Raw genomic sequence first — 6,813 nt, 5'->3', positions numbered from 1 at the left:
TACTGTGGAACACTGGGAAACTGCTTAACCCTATTCTGTCTCAAATTCTCCAATGGCAGCGGGGCAAGTAAAACAAACGCTTTTGGGGGTACTCCAAAATCACATTCTTGTATTCTTGGTAAGTACAATGTAACTATGAAGTCCTAACACCGTCCCTGCCTTTCCAGCTCCAAAGTGTCCCTCCATTTCAGCCCAAGGAAAAGAAACCTAAATCTTTCATTCTCTGTTGACTCCTGGAGAAAAATGCAGCAGAGCAGTCTTCTGTCCAAAGAGAGACTTTTAAGGAACTAAGGGAAAATCACAAACATAATTACATGTTTATACTTACACTGGAAAGAACGATATCCATTTTGTCATATCGACGATCTCATATTGAATATTTGCTAATAAAATATGGAAACAGAGTCCATGCTGTAGGTTATACAGGTTTAACAGCTGTCCAGTTCTTCAAGCCATAAATCCCCTTAGAAAGAGCAAACAATGGACCATCACCTGCCCCTGGATTCTTCATGCTAACAAGTTGTGCTCTACTGAGACTGGATGTATTTTTTGGAAAGCTCACAATAGAATAAAGTCAAATGAATTGACTGAACACTTATTTGGTATTTTCCGTTCTAGGCAGCCAACCCTAAAGGAGCTGGCAGTCTTATTAAAGGGAAACTGCTCATCATTATCATTTCCAGAACAAAGAAAGAAATTAAAGGCATATTAATTTTTCACATCTTGCCTCTGAATGGCCATAAATATCCCCACTCATCAGTATGAAACAGATAAATTTATCTAAGGCAGAGGGCCATTTTTCTGTCAATAGCTACTTATTCATAGGACAGAAGATGGGGAATGGTAGAGAATCTTTTTTTTAATAAATGTTTATTCATTTTTGAGTGAGAAAGCATGAGCGGGGGAGGGGCAGGGGATCTGAACCCGTCTCTGCACCCTCGGCAGCACAGAGCCCCATGCGGGGCTCAAACTCACGAACCGTGAGATCATGACCTGAGCTGAAGTCGGACACTCAACTGACCGAACCTCCTAGGAGCCCCAAAGGAAGAGAATCTTGAGGTCACGGTATGGAAAATACTACCCTTAAATCCATCCCTTTGAGTTAACTGTTGCTCCCTGAAGGCAATAAATTTTCAAATGCAGCTATTCCTGAGAGGAATAGCACATTACGCTAAGATCATTTTAGTGTGAATTACTCTATTGGATGGCTTTGTCACTCAACTAAAGCCTAGGGGAGCATAGTTTGAGAGAACTGGACAGGGTCTGAAAGGGAAAGGATGCATTTCAAAAGAGGGCTCTGAGAAAGTCCCAGACAAAGCTTCACTTCTTTGCCATTTTGGTTGAAGTCAGCCTTGAGAAGCTTGGCAAGGTGATGGTATCCTTGGGAGTTATGACGGAATAAAGTAGAATTCCAAAGGGGAAGTTTTATACTAAACACACTTGCATTAAATAGCATGTGGTGACCCTAGTGTTCTTCTAGAGTGGCACTATCCAGTAGAAACACCGCGTGAGGCACAGAAGTCATTTTAAGTTTTCCAGAAGCCACCTTTTGTGAAGTAAAAGGAAGCAGGAGAAAATAATTTTCATATTGGTTTTTCTTTAACTCGGTATGTCCAAACTATTATCATTTCAAATATAATTTATATAAAAAATAATTAAGGAGGCCATTTATTTACATTCTTTTTTATACTATGTTTCTGAAAGCTGGTGTGTGTTTTACACTTATACCATACCTCAATTCAGATGCTAAATGCTCGCTGGAAACATTTGATCTATATTTAGATCTCATAACATTTACAGTTGATAAAGTGGATTCACATACCCAAATGGTTCTAAATACACTTAAAAGGTTTCCCATAACTGAATCAAATATCAGTTTTAAAATATGAATTAATCACAACTAATTATATGGAAATGAAAACAGGATCTCCAAGGCATGAAAACAACCTAAGGGTCCATTAACAGATGAATGGACAAAGGGGACACACAGTAGAATATTATTCAGTCATGAGAAAAAAGGAAATCTTCCCATTTGCAACAATACAGATGGACCTTAAGGACATTGTGCTAAGTGAAATAAATCAGACAGGGAAAGACCAATACTGCGTGGTATCACATATATGCAGAATCCAAATAAAACGTCAAACAGAAACAGAGTAGAAAAGTGGTTGCCACGGGTTGGGGGGATGGGGGAAATGGGAGAGGCTGGCATCATATTGTAGAATTGAAATAAAGTTTTTCATTAGTCGTAATTCAAAATTCAGTTCCTCATTGCACTGCCCACATTTCAAGTACTCCAAGACCACCTGTGGCTACTGTATTGGACAGAGCAGGTCTAGGGTACGAGAAATGGGGAGCCAAAGCATTCGTGCAGGAGTCACAGCTTCACAGTGAGTATGGCTAAGTTCATTTTGCTTTTTTCGGGGGCCCAGACTGTATTTGTCTACCTGGCCAGCCACTGAACACACGCTCTCCACAACTCACGAGGCAGCCCAGACGTTCTGACTGGGCTATACCCATAACATCAGCCCAACCTACTGCTTGTAAGAACAACTCCTCGAGGGTAGGATCCAGCACAGATTCGACCCACAATGCCTCGCCCAGTGCCTGGCATTAACTAAGCATTCAGCCAATTCTTATTAAATGAACGAAAGACTGCTCTCCTGACAAGCGACCAATAGACTCGTTTTTATGTGCTTTGTGATGAGAGCCTCATTCACACTCAGCATCCCCTGTTTATCCAGTCAACAGACGGAATTCATGAACACCGCATATAATAGCTGCCCACAGGAAGCCTATTGTCTACTCCCTGTCTCCTAAAAATGTGCCTAATGACGGATGCTGGACATTTCACAAGTTTAGTTGCCCTCTTAAACACCCCCAGAGGCACCTGGGTGACTCAGTCAGTTAACTGTCCGACTCTTGATTTTAGCTCAGATCATGATCTCATGCTTGGTGGGATCGAGCCTTGCATCGGGCTGCATGGTGACTGCACAGAGCCTGCTTGGGATTCAATCTCTCTCTCTCTCTCTCTCTCTCTCTCTCTCTCTCTCACTCTCTCCACCTCTCTCTCTCTGAAAATAAATAAATAACTTAAATAACTTTTTAAATTAAATTAGGGGCGCCTGGGTGGCTCCATCGGTTGGGCATCTGACTTCAGCTCAGGTCACGATCTCGTGGTCCGTGAGTTCGAGCCCCGCATCGGGCTCTGTGCTGACGGCTCAGAGACTGGAGCCTGCTTCTCATTCTGTCTCCCTCTCTCTCTGCTCCTCCCCAGCTCACATTCTCTGTCTCTCTCAAAAATAAATAACCGTTAAAAAAATTTTTAATTAAAAAATTAAATGCTCCAATCAGGAGTGAGCTGCTGTAGAATTCTCTCGATGGGAGTTAGTCAGACCTTGAGCAAGGCAGAAACGAAGCACCAGAAAAAAGAGGAGAAGAGGGACGCCTGGGTGGCTCAGTCGGTTACGCGGCCGACTTCGGCTCAGGTCATGATCTCACAGTCCGTGAGTTCCAGCCCCGCGTCGGGCTCTGTGCTGACAGCTCAGAGCCTGGAGCCTGTTTCCGATTCTGTGTCTCCCTCTCTCTCTGCCCCTCCCCCGTTCATGCTCTGTCTCTCTCTGTCTCTCAATAATAAACGTTAAAAGAATTTTTTTAATAAAATTAAAAAATAAAAAATAAAGTATTAAAAATAAACATTTAAAAATATAAAAGTCAGGGGGCGCCTGGGTGGCGCAGTCGGTTAAGCGTCCGACTTCAGCCAGGTCACGATCTCGCGGTCCGTGAGTTCGAGCCCCGCGTCGGGCTCTGGGCTGATGGCTCAGAGCCTGGAGCCTGTTTCCGATTCTGTGTCTCCCTCTCTCTCTGCCCCTCCCCCGTTCATGCTCTGTCTCTCTCTGTCTCAAATATAAATAAATGTTAAAAAAAATTTAAAAAAAAAAAGGGGAGAAGAGGCATGGCTACAGATAAATCAAGAAAGGGTACAGAATGAGGATGTAGAGGCACAACAGCCAAACAGTGTCTCCTTCACTGTGTGACCCTCAGCCAGCACTGATTGTGTGCAGTACCTCGTTGTGCCCTGCCCAGTACTGCAGACTTCTGAGGTGGGGGGTTGGGAGAACATTTAGAGTGAAAAAGAATTACACCCACTAGGATGGCTACAATTTTAAACACGGAATGTAATAAGTGTGGGTGAGGATGTGGAGAAGTTGGAACCCTCATATAATGCTGGTGGGAATGTAAAACAACTTGGCCACGGTGGCAAACACAATGGTGGTTCCTCAATGAGCTAGTCAGAGGATTACCATGTGGCCTAGCAATTCCACACCTTGGTATAAGTGTGAAAGAACTGCAAACAGGTGTTCAAACTAAGACTCATACACAAATGTTCATAGCAGCACTATTCACAATAACCAAAAGGGGGAAACAACCGAAATGTCTATCGATGGATTAGTGGACACATACAATGCATCCATGTGATGGAATATTATTCAGCCCTAAAAAAGGAATGAAATGCTGAGTACTGACAAATGCTACATGGGTGAATCTCAAACATTCTATGCTAAATGAAATACATCAGTGGTCCAATGCCACACCACATATTGTATGATTCCATTTATATCATATATCCACAAAGACATACAGACGGGAAGATTAGTGCTTACTAGGGATTTAAAGGAGAGAGGAGTGGAGAGTGACTACTTAATGGGTATGGGGTTTCCCTTGGGGTAATAAAAGTGCTCTGGAACTAGAGAGTGGTGATTGATGCACAACATTATGAGTGTACTAAATACTGCTGTATTGTACACTTTAAAATGGTTAAAATGGTAAACTCTGTTTATGTGTATTTTATCACAATTTTTTAAATGTCAAAACAAGTATGGGGAACGACATTTATTTTTATCCAAAATAAGATGGAATTTTAATAATAGGAGATTGAAACAATTCTTTTCTGTCTTCCTTCTTCAATCTTCTTCCCTTTCACCTTTTTTTCTATATGGTTTAAGGCCAATCTGTACCCCTACAATTCCTCTGTTTGCATTACAGCTTGTAGATGCCATACCTTTTTTTTTTTAAACGTTTATTTATTTTTGAGACAGAGAGAGACAGAGCATGAACGGGGGAGGGGCAGAGAGAGAGGGAGACACAGAATCGGAAACAGGCTCCAGGCTCTGAGCGGTCAGCACAGAGCCCGACGCGGGGCTCGAACTCACGGACCATGAGATCATGACCTGAGCCGAAGTCGGCCGCGTAACCAACTGAGCCACCCAGGCGCCCCAGATGCCATACCCTTTTAATATATTTTTTCTTTTATTCAGTGCAATTGAACCTACCAGTACATTATTTTTAACAAACTTTTGTTTTGTTGCTGTATTTTTTCACTTTTATACCTTTATTTAACACTCAGCAGTTAGTCCTCATCTGCCTTAACTTTCTGTAGATTTTTGAAAGTGGTGACAGGTACATAGGTAACCAACATATAGAGTTTGTTTGTTGAATCTTCATCTTTGTTACATTTTCTGGACTACTGCACATGGATATGGTATGGAACATTCCTTATTCCTTTGGCCCAGACAGCTTTGTTGAGCCTGGTATCGATGCCTATATCTGGAGCCCCCACATACTCCATGGCAAATTTCTGGATCACTTTGAGTGCCTGAGGGGCACACTTCTTGAAACCTACTCCATGGATGCACTTGTGAATGTCTATGGTCACTACCCTCGCTGATGGCAGAATGACCCTTCTTGTTCTCACCACCCTTCTTTGCAGGAGCCATTCTGCCCGGCCCCGGTTGGAAAGGAAGAGCTTAACAAACTTTGATTCTAACAATGCATGCCTACCGTGTGTCAAGAACCATGCTAGGCATTTGGTAAACATTTTCTCAATGAATATAGGAAACGGAGATTTTTAAATTAGAAACAGCAACGATATTGCTTGAGGTCAATCTTTCAAAGAAGAAAAGTAATTAGAGGTGTCAAAGGTGAAAGACCAACAAAATGAATCTAACTTGGAAATCCTTATTTTCATCTTGACAGATGCATTCACTCATTACTAAAATGAAAGCGTACTGAGTACTTACAATGTGGCCCTAGCTGTAACAGCAGGATGATGTACAGACTCCTCCTGAAGTCAACTCTATCAAGACTCATAGAGTCGTTAAAACAAATGTACTATCTGTCTACAAGTGTGCAGGATGAAATAGAAGAATGTGTTGAGACCCTGTTGGAAGGTGGGTAAACACAGTCATTCCCTACATGCCCATATTTGCGTGTGTGTTTCTTTCTATGAAATACACCAAAGTGCCACTGTTATACCATCCTTGGGGGCAGAGCCACAGAACTGCTTGGTTAGTGGCGAGTCTGTGTTTCACCAAGTGTTTCTAGCGCTGCCAGGAACTGAATACCCAGTGGATGTGGTCCAAGGTGGGTTATGTAGTGTATAGAGAGGACCACATGATATCGGAGACCCATATGTTGTGTTCTGGCTCCAAATTTTCTACTTTTCTATTATTGTGTGACACAAGATCTTCCAGACAAGAAAAAAGTTGAGCTGTCTCAAGTCTATCCCATTACTCCTAATGCTCACAACTCTTAGGTATATGTTAAGAGGATACATATAGGATAAGAAGAATATTCTTAAAGCTCCACACGTGCACACCACTAGAAACTGAAATAAGGAAATAATGAGAAAGGCAGCAACCACAAGTTCTCGGCAGAACAAGGCTGGCCTGCAGAGAGAGCAAAAATTACATGAAAGACACAAGTGAACCACACCCTAAATCTGAGAGCTTCTGCTCAGTGATGGAAGCTTCT

At 42.2% G+C, this 6,813-nt stretch overlaps 1 pseudogene; it reads right to left on the bottom strand.

Moving 5' to 3' along the window:
• Positions 1-5,379: 5,379 nt before the first annotated feature.
• On the bottom strand, positions 5,380-5,777 carry LOC123594969 (annotated as a pseudogene).
• Between the last annotated feature and the right edge of the window lie 1,036 nt (positions 5,778-6,813).

The sequence above is a fragment of the Leopardus geoffroyi genome, chromosome X (genome assembly GCF_018350155.1).
Source record: "Leopardus geoffroyi isolate Oge1 chromosome X, O.geoffroyi_Oge1_pat1.0, whole genome shotgun sequence".
Classification (NCBI taxonomy): domain Eukaryota; kingdom Metazoa; phylum Chordata; class Mammalia; order Carnivora; family Felidae; genus Leopardus; species Leopardus geoffroyi.
The sequence above is the reverse complement of the archived record's forward strand: the minus strand, read 5'-3'. Positions and strand labels throughout refer to the sequence as shown.